This window comes from Camelus bactrianus, chromosome 7, assembly GCF_048773025.1.
Source record: "Camelus bactrianus isolate YW-2024 breed Bactrian camel chromosome 7, ASM4877302v1, whole genome shotgun sequence".
NCBI lineage: Eukaryota > Metazoa > Chordata > Mammalia > Artiodactyla > Camelidae > Camelus > Camelus bactrianus.
Window position 1 is genome coordinate 3,809,341 of NC_133545.1, and position 13,746 is coordinate 3,823,086.

A 13,746-nucleotide genomic window follows, 5' to 3' on the forward strand; every position below is an offset into this window, starting at 1 on the left:
TTCCTGTCGTCACCAGAGGCGTGTCCGTCTGCATGACTCTGCCACCGGGCCACACGCTCTGGGGCTGAAACCATCACGCGGATCGATTTGCCTCCCACTTCCGCCCAGGTTGGGGGAAGGCGGAACCCGCCACGGCAACAGATTGCCAAAAGCAACACCAACAGTCTCATAGCATCACCCGCCTTGCAGGACACCTGCCCTTCAACATCCTCACCTGTTGTTTCAGAAGCATTTAAGAAAATAATAAAATTGCTTGTGGCATTTTTCAAGACCACTAACGCCTCTGTCTACACCTGGACTCTGTGATGGAAAAAAATGAAATACCATATGCCCTCCCCATTTTGAGGAGCAGTGACAAGAAAATCTAATTTTATCTTTCCAGAGACATCCCCCTGCTGCCACTTTGACCTGAATTATCTACTGGAGAAAGTCTTCGGGCTGGAAAGAATGGCTGCTTGCGGCTTTGAACTCGTTCAATCCGCTTTTTATTCTATAAATGAATCTATTCAATTGAGGCTAAAGGAGAGGCAAAGGGATTATTTTTAATTAACCAGGCAGTTGGCTAGTTTTCAAATACTCGTTAGACCTTCCCAACCTTTCACGGTTTATAAACATCCCAACTTCAATTGCATTAATTTTGCAAGATGACACCTAAATCTATTTCTCTATCCCTCTGTCTACCTGTGCACACACACACCTATTTTCCAGAATTAAACTTAGTTTTGAATTAGAGGTATTAATGTTGCTTCAGAAATCACTGGTGGGATTGTAAAAATCAGGACCATTAATATTTTAAACTAGTATTTAGAAGATTTCCAACAACATCATGAAACATACAATTATTTCTCCTTTTTTCTGAATCCAGAGCGTTTTGACTATCTTTTCCTGTTGTTCTGAGGGAGGGCGTCTGGGACTGGGAGAGATCTTGTGCTTTCCTGTGGCTGATGGTTTATGTGACGTCCAGTTCTCTGCCAGGCTCTTAGAGGCGAATGGGTGCTGTACGCCGTCCTTTGTTTTTCTACCCTGTGTGTGGCACGGAGATGTTTTGGGGTCCTGGGGGCATGGAGCACAAAAATACACTGATCTGTAACAAGGGTGATGAACATTAGAATACTTTGGGCTGCAAATGGGGCAAAACGGAACCAATCTGAAGGAACAGTAAGGAAATTATTCGGCTTTAGAACTGAATGTCTGGAGGTCAGGTCGATCTTAACCATTGGCCAATTGCAATTCAATGACATCATCAGAAATACAGGTTCTTTGTTGGGGAGGGTAGAGCTCAGCGGTAGAGCATGTGCTTTGTACGCACGAGGCCCTGGGCTCTATCCCCAGTGCCTCCATTTAAAAATAAAGAAATACAGGGTCTCACCTGTTCACAAGGGAGATGCTGCCTCGGCTGTGCGCCAGCGGGACCTGCTGACCACGTCTGCAGGACGCCGATGCCGACAGCTTCTTTTCCCAAACGAGGGAGGAAATTCCTTCTCCAGAAGGTTCTAGAAAAACGCATGTCCTCTCGGTCAGAATGATATCACAGGCCTTCCTCAGCCAATCATGGGGTGAGGAGGAGACCCCGAGAGTGGGGTCTTCTTTCCCCATGGCCCTTGGACTGTGAGATGAAGGGATAAAAACACTTGCACGAAAACGGAGTTCCCTTGAGGAGAGGGAACGGGAGAACCTCTGCCAGGGCCCAGCCAGCAGCCCCACTCCAGAGCTCTACCTTGGAGCTCAAGGCGCTCTTCCAGAGCTCTGCAAACCAATGGTTAGATCACACCTCAGCCAAACGGAAGCGGCCCAGGAGGGAAACGAGTGAACAGGCTGGCGTCCTGCCAGAGCACTGGCAGGGACTGTGGCCAGCTGGGGCGAGCAGGCCTTTCCAGGCCTCCCTGTCCGATTAAACACAGACGTCCCCTGCAGTCACTCTGACCTGTGCTATCTACTGGAGGAACAGTCCGTGGACCGGAAAAAGTAGCTACATGCAATCTGCGTTCAGGCTTCCCCTCCCCCATGCCCATGATCTGTCACCTCCCCCTCCTCATCCAAACCGACACTGCCCCTGAACACCCGGCTCCCCCTCATCCTGTCCTCTCGCCGCCCTCTCCTCTGGGGTGTGGTGCAGACCCACACTCCCCCTACCACGACATCCGGGGCAGGCGGGATTACCTGTTGGCAGGCCACTGCACCTGAGCACAGAAACTGCAAATCACACTTTGCTGAGTTTGTTCCCATTGCTGAGGGCCCTGCCCCAGCTCATATTCAACTTCTTGAACTCAACGCCTTGAATATAGTTGAATGAGCTGGACAGGCCTTACCCGTATTTGCCACTTACGAGATCTGTCACCTGAGCAGGGCGCATCAATTCATTTCACAGATGGAAACCCCAGGCTCGAAGCTGAGTACCCGCCTCCAGGCGTTTTTGTGAAGACGACACGTGGACTTATGTAAACCACCACTCCCGGCCCTCCGTGCAGGGAAGTATCACCCCCCACACCCCCCCCCCAGGGTTCAGCACGTGGATGGACGAAGGTAAAGCAAAAGTCTGGAGCCGTTCCGTTACTTTCTAAAGGGGTCTCCCCAAGACTCCAGACCCCAGCTGCTTTGTTTCTCTTGGAAAGAGAAGCTTTCCATAAACATTCGCTGCATGGACCCTCCTCAACCCGCCTCTTTGAATCACACTTCTACGGCTGCTCCTGCAAGGCTGGGTCTGGCCTGCAAGGCTCCTCCAAGCATTGGAGCAGGCAGGTAGCCAGATGTGAGCAGAGAAAGCGGGGCACAGGCAAAACGGCAGGGAAAAACACAGCTTGTGAACAACAGGGGTCCCTGAGCAGAAAGAGAAAAAAGCAGGAACCTCAGGGCTGATAAGAAATCACACATTTGGGGGTGACAAGTGTCCTGGAGGCAGGCAGAGAAAGGTGGGAAAAGGCAGGAATTTCCAGTGTCCGGATGTAACCTTTTGCTCATTATGCCTTCATGACAATAAAATCAGCCTTGCAGATTAGAAGTACCCATCATGCACTGAGACCATGATGCTCCGATCCAGACTAAATAAGGACAAAAATCCATCCTCCGCCCAGGAAGGTGGAGCTGGGATGGAGATCAGGAAATACTTATGGCCCCAAACCCTTCCCTCCCCAATGAATATTCTGTCCACTCAGTTTTACACCCCGTGTAACCAACTTGCCAAAGAAACTCAGTGCAGCTGCTCACCTGAGTCTGCCCACTCTCCCCGTGAAATGGTCTTATCCATCCCTTAATAAATCTTCACTTTATTTTCTTAACCTCCGGGTCTTGTCTCTGAATTCCTCCCTTGAAGCAAGAACCTAATCGCCGGCAGCACAAGCAGGTGGTTTGATTTGTTATGATCAGATTCCTCATTGAACTTTCCTCGGGGCTCCATGGTTTTACCTGGACTCAGATATTCAGAAAAGTCCCAGGTCTCTGTCACTGTCTTCCAACATTTTTATTCCTTCCCATCAAATGTCAGCATCATGCTCTAATGGTAACTGACATTCAAATACACATTCTCGTCCCTCAGGTCAATGGTTGTCTCATGGCCTTGGGGCTAAGCGAGGCAGGTGAGGGAGGAGAGAAGGTGAGATGTCCCATCACGGGGATGAAGGCAATCAGGCTGAGTGGTATCACGGAAGGGCCTCAGAAGGCCGCCTCCCAAGGGCTGGGTCACACGCCACACTGTCTGGGGAACCGTCCTCAGCTCCTCCCAGCTCCAGGACAGGGCAGATTCCCCCAGGTACCCTCTTCTCCACCTGACCACCCTACCTAACATGTCACCCCTCTCATCTCCACCATGCTTCCTACTCTGTTCCCTGAGTTGGTTTTTGTCCATCACACTTACCACTAGCTGAAAACCGTAGCATCTCCTTTGCTGTTCACTGTCTATACCACGAAGGCAGGTCTTGTGTCTGTTTTGACGCTGCTGTGTTCACTCTGCCCAAAACGGTGGCCCGCACCCTAGCAGGTATGCAGATATCTGCGTAAATGAACAAATGAATAGCATTTCCCCTCTGGTGTCCTCAATCCAGCCGGATTACAGGGCAGATGGTAATGTACCCCTTTTATACACAAGGACCCTGGGCTGAAGGAGGATGGACGACTTGCCTTTAAATCTGAGCAGTGAATAACTGATGGAGTCAGCTCTCAAATCTAGGCCCGTGAATTTGCACCACAATTTTTTTTTCCATTTTATCCCCTCATCGACAAATACATAAACTCTCACTTCGCTGTTTCTTGCTTTAACTTCCTTTTATAAATCAGGAGTAAATGTTCTGTGCAAAGCTCTGAATCCCTTTGGTTTTAGCCCGAATGAAAGGCTTTCGAGTTCACTGTGCTCTGTCACCTGACCACACACCTTTGTCACCCTCCACGAGGTGCCACATGGTCGACTGGCAGCTGTTACACTCGGTGGGGGCGAGAGGTCCGACCCATCTGGGGAGAAGAGCTGCTCTCCAGCCTTCACTTTAAATGTTGAAATAGGAGAAGAGTTGGTGACAGTTGAACATAAAACATGATCTTTTAATGAAAATCGGAAATTTGGCCCTTATTTTTTTCTTCCTCCAGTTCTTTAGGTAGGACTTTATTTCAAGAAAAAAAAAATCTAAGCATGAAATTCTTTCATACAATCAGGGCCTCAGTGTCTTGTCCCACTTGGCAGACAGGCCAGGACGCAGTGAGTCACAGAGGAGCAATGAGATGTGAGCTGTCTTGCTGCCTCTCACAGACTTGGAAAAGTGAATGTGTGGTTGTAAAGCAAAATTAAAATGTCAGATTTGAATCACTCCACACAGCTACAGAAAGAAAGCAAATTAGCAATTAACGAGCTCCCGGCTCTCCTCTAGATGACAGCCTACGTTGGAGGCGTGCTTTCTGGTTTCACATCGTGATCCCGGCGTTGGTACCACAACCTTCTGAGGATGGAATGGCTGCGGTCTGAGGTCTGAAATTCAGGCTCAGTATTATATGCTGCTTTGACATCGGGTAAAATTGGGAGACCTGGAATGGTCTAGATCTGAGTCCCCCAGCCTGCTCTGCTCCCGCAGGTGAGATCCTCCAGGCAAAACCCTCCATCACAGGGACCAAGCACAGTGCCTGCTTGCCTGTGAGTAGTGGGTTCTGGTTCCCTACTGGCCTGTGGAATTATTCACACAGACCAATCTCATCGTTTTGTGGGAACCAAGGTCACCCACTCTCTTGTCACTACAAAGCTTGCCTCCCGTGGCCCCTGCGTATTCACTCTGTTCCCAAGTGCCCCTCCTCCCAGACCCTGAACGGTGTGTGCTGTCCCCTGCCCCAGCAGGGAGTCTCTGGGACTAGGAAACTGCTGGTGACCTCGTGTGTCTGGTGCCCCATTGGTCAGTCTCTTCTTGGTCATCACATCCCAGGTACCGTCGAGCATTCATCACGTCCCCTACTTCTCTTCTCTGAGCCCTTCTTTTTCTCCCTGTTCCATTATGTATGGTTTTCTTTTCTTGCACAATCATAATTACATTAAATTTGCCAGCCACCGTGCTTGGATTGCCATGACTGCTCACACACGTACTTTGTATAATCTCCCTTCTGGAGGGAATTAAAGGTGGCTCCCCGGTGAGCCGCCTAACTGGTGTTTTTTTCTCCGGCAGGGAGGGTAAGAACAGAAATCCTCAACCAGAGCCTTGAGTCCAGCCCCTGACTCCTGCTGACTATCTACATCATCTTGGTCAAATTGTTCAGCCTTCCTGGGTCTCCATTTTCCCATATTAAAATGATGATAATAACACCAGCTGCACAGAATTATAGTTTTATTTTAAAAGGCTTAGCATGGGACTTGGCCCAGAGCTTCCATTCAAGTGCTGCTGCTAGAATGTTTGGACTGGACAACCCCATCGCCTTGGCTTCGTGGTCCTTCCCCAAAACCTGCGTTCCAGTTCCCACTGGTAAGAACCTGGGGGCGGAGGCTCACTGCACATCCACGGCTCTTCGCCTCCAGTGTCCTCTCTGGAGATTGAGAGAGGATGTCATCCATGGCTTTTAAACCGAGATGAACATAAGAATCATCCATCAGGCTTCAAGGACATACCGAGGCTGGACATCGCTCCTGACTTAGAATCACTCAGTCTCTAAGGATGGCCACGTGCGGCCAGGACGAACACCGGACTGGTCCAGTTTCATTTCAGTGCCAACCTCCATGAGCCTGTTACCCTCTGTTCTCTCTGTTTCCTCCTGATTGTCTGAAATCCAGGCACTTCATACTCGATATGAAAGCCAGTGGCCACATACACAACAATAATTCAGGGCTTCCTAGTGAGCTTGTACGTAATTCTTAAGAATATTCCGAGGACTAGGAGTGAAACACTTGGACTGGAGAGAGTGGGTTTTTAAGTCAACTGCGAGCGGCGGGGCAGAAACAGGATTGCAACAACAGAAAAACCCCAAATTCCCAGACTCCTGGTCCAGGGCTCCAGAGAGGAAACTTACAGAAGCAAGTGCTTATTTATGAAGGAGCTGTCTGTAATCACTGAATAACACTTCTCATGCAAAAAGATTCTGAAAAGATAGCCAAGCTGTTGGTGGTCTCTCTACGTAGGACGGATTTAGCTAACTATAAGTCCCCGAGACATGACCAGACAGCATCAGTAAACTTGAATGATGGCCCAGCACGAATATAGCCAAGAAGAATTAAACCGACACGCCCTGCAGTGATCGGTGTGCTGTGCATCACGGCCTCGTCAGCGCTGCAGACATTCCTCGGCTGAAAAGATTGGACATTTGGGAAGACTAAATACATTCAGTCGGACACGATCTGACAGGATCTGCTAAGATGGATCGACCTCCCCACCCTGGGGGAATAAAAGGAAAACGTGTGTTAGGAAAGCAGAGGGTGGGCAAAGCTGCTCTCCCCAGACTCTGGAAGTCAGAGAATGATTAACTTCACAAATAGAGCTGAGAGGCAAAGACCCAGAGCGATTTCCTGACCAGAGCTGGTCTAGGGCAGCGTTCCCCACTGCGGCTTGCGGACCACGCCAGTCTGCAGACCGTTCCGGGTCACGGAGAGATGAGCTGGTGCCAGAGCGCATAAGTCAGCTATCACTAAGCGCACTGTTCGGTTCAGCTAACTTTTTTTATTTTCGTGGTGAGACTGTCGATGAAGGAAGCACCGTGTGGCTGCATCCTTTGGTGCAAGGTCTAATCGTCAAGGACGGAGGGTCCCTGCAGACCAGACACCAGGAGCAGCACCACCTAGCGTCGCCGCTGGCTCTGACCCGTTCACTCCCCTCGTGGTGGGGGCTGTGATGTGCTGCCCAGCGCCCCTCCCAGGACAGAGCACTCACTCCTCCTGCTGGCTGGAGCGTGGGCCGCTCGCCTCACAGCCAAGTCCACCCCAGGAATGGGCTAGGCCAGGATTTCCCTCCTCTGCTCTGTCAAAGTCCACCATCTGCTCCCTTTCCTGCCCCAAGGCTCAAACCCTTCAGAAAACAGCCCCTCCCCCTCCCCATCCGTGTGTGTGTGTGTGTGTGTGTGTGTGTGTGTCTGTGTGTGTCTGTGTGTGTCTGTGTGTGTGTGTTTAGAGGATGCAGAGGTGGGACTTTTAAGATCTCTAGACCCAGTTCCTGGGGACACCCAGAAACTAAAATCTGCTGCCACCTTTCAGTGAAACAGAAAAAGGACATTTTTTTAATATAGAAAATGTATCTCCTGTTAAGATTTTGAAGGAAAGAAAACTTCTGTACCTAAAACAACAAATTACTTTGTATCGAGGTTTGGGTCACTGTGCCTGACTCGAATGACGATGTCGGTGCTGGGAAAGAGTTTTAATATTCATAAAGAAATAGTCAATCTAACCAAATACCTAGTAGAATTCCTCGCTGAACGTTTTTGAGGAAAGCATGCAACTAAAAAGATGAACCAATGCAAGTGTCTTAAAGAGCAAGAAAGAACGGAAGTTTCTAACAATCCGTCTGAGTGCGCGCAGAGCCAGCTCGGGGCCACGGCCTGGGGGTGGGGGAGCGGGCGCAAACACAGTGAGCGTGTCGTCGCCTCCACATGCGTCTCTCACCCCCAGAGCCCATCCTGGGCCGGGACCTTCCTCCCCAAGTCCGATCACCGCGGTGTAACTTCCCCAGGTAAGGACCCCAACCGTTGTCCTCAGGGCTCTGGGCTTGTGTGTTTCCAGAGTGGAGTCGGAGGGAGGCATCCCTGTGTCATGTTTCTTTAATTGAAGTCTAGTCAGTTGACAATGTTGTGTCAGTTTCTGGTGTGCAGCATGATAATTCGGTCATCCATATACACACATACATTCATACTCTTTTTCATTATAGGTTACTACAAGATATTGAATATAGCTCCCTGTGCGATACAGTGCAGTACAGTTGTTTATCTATTTTATGTATATTTGTATCTGCAAAACTCGAACTCCCACCCCTGTCCCCCTGTGTCATGTTTAATTGAAACAAGCCTAAAGCTATGCCTGAAATTTAACAAGTGATTAATCAATTTTTACCGAGTAAGTGAGTGTATATGCATGCTATTTTGCAAACTAAGAACTGGGAGGATTTTGGTAAGTTGGGGGGTGAGGATGATCACCTGAGGAAAGAGAGGAGGCGGTGAAAAAGATGACCTTGAGATGCTAGGCAAAGGTCACGCTGCCCTACAGACCACCCAAAGTCAGAGTCAGACTCTCAGCCCCTCCCCAGCCCAGCTGCAGCGAGCTAGTCCAGCTACTACTGAGGGCGACTCCCAGGAGCTGTGCCCCACACGCCCCTGGAAAGGCGGTGCCCCGAGCACGTGACTCAGAGGAGCTGCGGGCAGGACCTTCATTCAAAGGCTCCCACAGGGATGTAACCACCCCACCCGGTCCCTGCCTTCAGGGTCACGTGTGTTCCCTCTACATCTCTTCCCACTGTCCTTTCTCTGTGCTTGTCTGGCTCATTGTCCAAATTTACCCTTTTTTATTGAAGTATAGTTGACTTACAATGTTGTGTTAAATTCTTGTGTACAGCATCATGATTTATTTATCATATCTACGTATATTCCTTTTCCTGTTCTTTTTCACTATAGGCCACTACAAGGTACTGGATACAGTTCCTGTGCTGCGCAGCAGGACCTTGTTGTGTATCTATTTTGTATATATTAGTATCTACCAAACCTGATCTCCCAATTTATCCCTGAACTCCCTACCCCTTTTTCCCCCTGGTAGCCATAAGTTTGTTTTCTATGTCTGTGAGTCTATCTCTGTTTTATAAGTAAGTTCATTTGTGTCCTTTTTTAAAAATTTACATAGCCAAGACATGGAAGCAACCTAAATGTCCATCGACAGATGACTGGATAAAGAAGCTGTGGTATATTCATATATATACAACTCAGCCATAAAAAAGAATAAAGTAATGCCATTTGTAGCAACATGGCTGGACCTGGAGATCGTCATTCTAAGTGAAGTAAACCAAAAAGAGAAAGAAAAATGCCATATGATATCACTCATATGTGGAATCTAAAAAATAAAAAAAAGGACACAAATTTACCCTTTCTGTAAGGACACCAGTCATGGTGGATCAGACTCTACCCTAATGACCCCATCCTAACTTGGTGACAAAAACCCTGTTTTCAATAAGGTCACATTCTGAGGTACTGAGGGTTAGGACTCAAACATATCTTGGGGAGGGGGGACAAAATTCAACCCAAAACAGAAGGGACACAGAGATAACGGTCTGGAGACAAAGACTGCAGGGCATCTATTTGGGGATTGATGCTGCTGAAACAGCTGCCTCTCTAGTCACAGGCTGGAGAATTCTGGAAGTTGAAGGGCCACACAGAGCAGCACTTTGGAGTCTTGCTGCTGAAACGGTGGTCCCCAGACCACAGCACTGGCATCACCTAGGAGCTCGTTAGAAATGCAGAAGCTCAGGTCCTGCCCCAGACCCTCTAAGTCAGAGTCTGCGTTTAACACGGTTCCCAGAGGATCCGTGCGCCCACAAACGCTGGGGAAGCACAGGGGTGAGCACACACGGCTCACTTTTAAACTGTCACTAAAGAGTGAAGGAAAGTACATCCTGCTAAAACATGGTTTCATTCCCTGAACACGGAGATGAGCGGCTGCAGGAGTGCTTTGCCCTCTGCGTGCCGCAGAGCTGAGCGCTTTCTCCACAGGATGGTGGATGCAGGTTTGAAAATGGGGTTACCTAAAGGCTAGCTGCATTTGAGAAGCTTGTGCTGCGCCCTGTGGGTTTATCAGGCCAGCAGAGAATGCCAAACACTTTCTGACACGGAGAGCAGCTTCCCTGAAGATATACTGAGAAATTGCTTGCGACTTGTATCAAAAAAGAAACACTGGTCTCATGTCCAAAAATTCACTGTAACAGCTTCACATCACTTCTGAGAAACGTCGTGTTCTTTGAGACTCCACGGACCGCAAGAGTCCGCACAACCACCTGACAGTCAAGATGCCCTGAGGCACACGCTGGCACCCAGCACGCCACCACGCTCAAGGACAGTTTCGAACCGTAAACCGCAAACAAGTACTCAAGAGAGAAAAAAGATGACAGTGTTCTTCAGTCTTACCTCATCATGACCTGTTCATTCAACTCACCTTCCATCAGCAGAAACCTGTGAAGGACTAAACTAAAATAAGAAGGTTCCATTAAGAGGAGACTTCAAGGATAGATAAGGGACGGTTTTCTTCGAGTGCTAGAAAGCAGAGAGGAGCCTTCTGCTTGTTTATCTACAAGGCAAACTCACCTCATCACCCTAATGAACCAACTCCAAGGGCAGGAAGAATCACCCAAGTGCAATGGTCCAGCACGTGGGGCCAGACTGCCCAGGTGTGCATCCTGGTTTGGCCTTTTGAGATCTGCGTACCCATCGGCAGCTGAAACTCTGTGGCTCGGTTTCTCCATCTATGAAGTAGAGACAATGATTTCACAGGCTCACAAGTTTGTTGTAAAGATTCAGGAAGTTGACGTAAGTGGAGAACTTGTAATACCGCCCGCACGCACTAACTGGTGGACAGAACTCAGCATTGTTTGCATCACACAGGCTGTGAGTTTGAGCTCCCACGCTCTCTCCTTTCTCGTAAGGTCATCCCCGGCCCCTTCCAGCTGACTGAGGACAAGGTCAAGAATGGCTGGATCCACTAACTGTCCATCAACAGATGATTGGATAAAGCAGACATGGTGTGTATATATACAATGGGATAGTATTCAGCCATACAAAGGAAGAAAATAATGTCATTTGCAGCATCATGGACGGACTTAGAAATGATCACACTAAGTGAAGTAAGCAGACAGAGAAAGACAAATATCATATGACATCACTTATATGTGGAATCTAAAAAAATAACACAAATGAACTTATTTACAAAACAGAAAGAGACTCATAGACATAGAAAATAGACTTACGGTTACCAGGGGGAAACGGGGGAGGGAGAGGTAGATTTGGAGTTTGGGATTGGCTGATACAAATGACTATGTACAGAATGAATAAACAACAAGGTCCTATTGTATAGCACAGAGAGCTGTATTCAATGGCTTGTAATGAAAAAGAATATATAAATGTGTAACAGTCACTATGCTGTACACCAGAAACTAGTACAACTCTGTAAATCAAAAAATTCAAAAACATTTTTTAAAATTTTTATTGGAAAAAATAAATAATCTATATTTTTAATGGTTGGATCCAAAGTAAATCAGGAGCAGGACGTGGGGCCTCACGTCAGGACTCAGCTGTACCAAATCCAGGTGATGACTCACATGCAGCAAAAAGACCCCTACAGAAACTTTACAGAAGTACCCCTCTGCCAGCTCTGAATAGATGAGAGCTTTGCTCACAGGCGAAAATGAACCGGCCTTCAGCACGCCCTTCCTGTCCACCCAGCTCAGCTCTGCGTGTCCGTAAGACCTCTTTGGAGTATTTCTCTTAAAATGCAACACCATTTGGTACCTATGGAGAAGGGCTTAAAGGCAAAAATTATTTAAATGAGACCCAAGAGGCAGTATTACTAGAAGTAACTACTTCTACACAGACTGAAAAGCCACCTGAGTGGACGGGTAAGGCTTGAGCCAGCCGCAGATGCCCCAGAAGTGTCTCACGGCTTGTGCACGGACAGCCCAGAAGTCTCGTTACACCACCTGTTCTCGGAACTTCCTTTACGTCCTCACTAATTCTCGGATGAAGAGGGTATGATTATTCCTACTTTACGGAGGGAAAACTGGAAAGTCACAGAGACAGGATTTGAGATGAAAATGACCCCAAAGCCCACATGCCTGGCGTGAGCCGCTGGTTCCTCTCGCAGCTACACCGCCAGCATTTAAGGTTTCTGTGGTTTTCCTCTCTTCTTGAGGAATATTTCACGGTGAAGTGTCTGACCTGGCGATCACACGCTTCCTCGAGCTTGAAGTCTCTTTGCTGAGCTCTAGGGCAGGGGTCTGGCGATGCCCTTCCTGGGCTTATGAATTCCTGCGAGATGCAGGCACTTTGCCCCAGGGTAGCTCTGCTCATAAGCTGTTCTCAAAATAACAACTCTCATGGTCTCCTCCGCCTTCCGAGCAAGGGAAATTTTTGCCAAGTTAAGTCAGAAATCAAGCTGTGCAAAATCACACTCACAGTGACTCACTTGGTATCATGACCATAGACCAAAATTCACTGGGAGGAAAAATCCCGAAACCCTAGACAAGGCAGTCAAAGGCCATTTACTCCATCCCCAGGGGGGGCGCTCGAACTGGGCGCTAACAGCTGTCTGCCCAACATGGATCTGCCGCTCTTCTTAAAAACAAAGTGCATTGGGTCAGGAGTTTGCTGGGAAGAGCTTGGTTTATACAGCCTCAGAAGGAACAAGGTCGCTTCTCATTGGCATGACTGAACTTTGAATACGAGAGCTTGTCATGTTGTAGAAAAACAACAAGTGAGATTTAGCGACATTCCTGGTGATGAATGCCCTGGCTGAAGATCGGTTGTAAAGGGCTCTCTTAATAGCCTGCAGCCAGCTGTCATTATCTTCTTCTGAATTCAGTAACTCCAAAAATGAGAGCTTAATGCACGAGTAAGCTTTGTTTCTGCCATGATTTGATGGACAAGAGGGGAAGACTCCTTGAACTGGATTATTATTGTTACCAGAAGTTAAGTGAAATCTCAGCAAAAGACAAAAATCTCTCCCCCCCCCCGGCACCTGCTCCACCCTCACACTTGCTCACATGGACATGCCCTTGAGAGGTCAGTGTGCACTTAGCCACAGCAGGGAACGATGCAGTTACAGTGTCATTATCTGTCTAACAGTGGGAGGTTCAGTGTCTTCGCAGTTGGTCACTGTGTAGAGAGCAGAGACACAGCGCTGTGAGTCGGAGGTGTCAGCTGTGAGATGGCTGGACTTGGCCACAACCTTGCCTCTCACCTGGCTTCACGCATCTCCACTCCAGTTCAAGGTCCCGATGTCAGTGTCAGCCTGAGTTCTGCATACTCCTCTTACCCCAGTGTACAGCTCTTCTAGAAAATGCCACACATCCCTTTAGGAAGGGGTCAGGGACTATTATTTTAAATATGTGTGAAGGACGGGGATGATTCAGCGGTAGAACGTGTGCTTAGCATGAACGAGGCTCTGGAGGCTTCAGGACAACCTAGGAGTTCCATGTAGAAGAGGAAGTGGGGGCTGCGTGGGGAGCAGAGGGTCCTTTACAGGGGACCCACATCATTCATACCTGGGATATGAAGTCCATCAGATTTTTCGCCAACTGAAACAAAATGCAGAGCAGATGGGTTAGTTAAGTTACCCAG

At 48.4% G+C, this 13,746-nt stretch overlaps 1 protein-coding gene across 6 annotated transcripts in view; it reads right to left on the reverse strand.

Moving 5' to 3' along the window:
- Positions 1–522: 522 nt before the first annotated feature.
- ACTR3B (actin related protein 3B) overlaps positions 523–13,746 on the reverse strand; it is a 169,984-nt gene continuing 156,760 nt past the window's right edge. Inside the window, exons 10-16 of one of the 6 annotated variants that reach the window (XR_012507987.1) lie at positions 13,671–13,703; positions 13,367–13,458; positions 11,808–13,281; positions 10,720–10,877; positions 3,205–3,985; positions 1,370–1,493; positions 523–1,053 (exon numbers count right to left, since the gene is read on the reverse strand). The gene's annotated coding sequence lies outside the window, so the exon portion shown is untranslated. Of the gene's footprint in view, positions 1,054–1,369; positions 1,494–3,204; positions 3,986–10,719; positions 10,878–11,807; positions 13,704–13,746 lie in introns of all 6 variants that reach the window. The other 5 variants (XR_012507984.1, XR_012507985.1, XR_012507982.1 and 2 more) reach the window with 5 other exon arrangements.